Source organism: Octopus bimaculoides, chromosome 2 (assembly GCF_001194135.2).
Source record: "Octopus bimaculoides isolate UCB-OBI-ISO-001 chromosome 2, ASM119413v2, whole genome shotgun sequence".
NCBI lineage: Eukaryota > Metazoa > Mollusca > Cephalopoda > Octopoda > Octopodidae > Octopus > Octopus bimaculoides.
The window spans coordinates 5,976,542-5,977,981 of record NC_068982.1 but is presented as its reverse complement, the minus strand read 5'-3'; the positions used below and the strand labels follow the sequence as shown (position 1 = coordinate 5,977,981).

At 33.8% G+C, this 1,440-nt stretch overlaps 1 protein-coding gene across 1 annotated transcript in view; it reads left to right on the top strand.

Annotated features, from left to right (window-relative positions):
- Positions 1-659: 659 nt before the first annotated feature.
- The window catches only part of LOC106868895 (carbohydrate sulfotransferase 15), a 76,382-nt gene continuing 75,601 nt past the window's right edge, over positions 660-1,440 (top strand). The window contains exon 1 of the mRNA XM_052975431.1: positions 660-1,313. The gene's annotated coding sequence lies outside the window, so the exon portion shown is untranslated. The remainder of the gene's footprint in view (positions 1,314-1,440) is intronic.

Genomic DNA, 1,440 nt, shown 5'->3' with positions numbered 1-1,440 from the left:
GTGTTTATGATTTTGTGTTACAAGATTCCAGATGTGAAAATGTGTGTTGAAACAAATATTGTTGCATTTCGAGATGGTCATTTTATTTATTATTATCATAACTTTTTTTTTTTACCAAATAAACACAATCACTATATTTTTTTTTTCACCCGTTTATTATTTTTCTTTTATTATTTTAACGCTTGTCCATTATCCGGAAATATGTGACCTCTTCAGCGACATTTCTCATTTCCGTGTGTGTCCTTGTTCCACTTACTCCATTCTCCGAAAAGTGTCCTGAAGAGGTCACAGATGTGTAGCGAAAGATTTCCGGACAATGGACAAGCATTAAAATAATAAAATAACAGTAATAAACGAGTAAAGAAAAAATATATATAGTGCATGGTGTTTATTTGGCAAAAAAAAAAATAAATAAATAAAACGACCGTCTCGAAATACAATACACACACACACACACACACACACATTTCTAAATGTGTATGTATGTGTGCATTTCTGCGTTTTTGAGTGTTGGTGCAGGTTGACATCAAGTACTCTTATAACCCCCATCTCACGCCTAGTTCGTGCTAGAATTCTAATATGTACGGATGAAGGGCTGAGGATGGTGACTAATGTTCCTACATTCTAGTTAAAAAGGAAGTTATAAACATGTCTGAGTGCCACTTGGGCAGAAGTATAAACTGAGTCGTACACAAGTATATATTTAGACGTACCGAGATGGAATCATATCAACAATTTGATGAAATTTTGATATTTCATTTTAACTCGTACCTGCTTCCATATATTTTCTATACTGTAGCTGATAAGATAATATTCGCATCTTTCATCCAATATTTCACGAAAAGTAGAGAGAGAATGACTGCGAGGAATAAAGCAGGATAGCAGAGGGAGGCGAGAGGAAGCGGGAATGTGGAAACTATAAGACAGCAGTATGGCATCAAGTTATTTTTTTTACACTCCCTTGCCTATTGCCCTGGTTTTTGCTTTCACTTGCCAGTTGGAATATAACTACCAAAGAGAATAGGTTTCGCTGTAAAGAAACGGAATTTAGTGCAAATAATATATTTTAATCTTCAATTTCTTCTTTTTTAACTACCAAACCTACATCTTTTTGTTTTATAAAAATTATCGACATGAGACGACAGTTCTCTGTTTCTCGATGCTTGAAACCGATCACAGACCGTTAGAATTACCACGGTACCTCGTGGTCGTTGAATATCCACAACTTTGTCATTTGCTATTATCTAGATCAACACAGAACATTCAACCTTTCTTTGACTTTTTGCAGAAGGATAATTACTAAACACATCAAGGTAAGGCATATATAACATCAAAATGCTATAAATACTTATGTTCAGGTTACTTCCCTGAATCAGACGTACATATATGTGTGTACACACACACACACAATATATATATATATATATATATATATATATA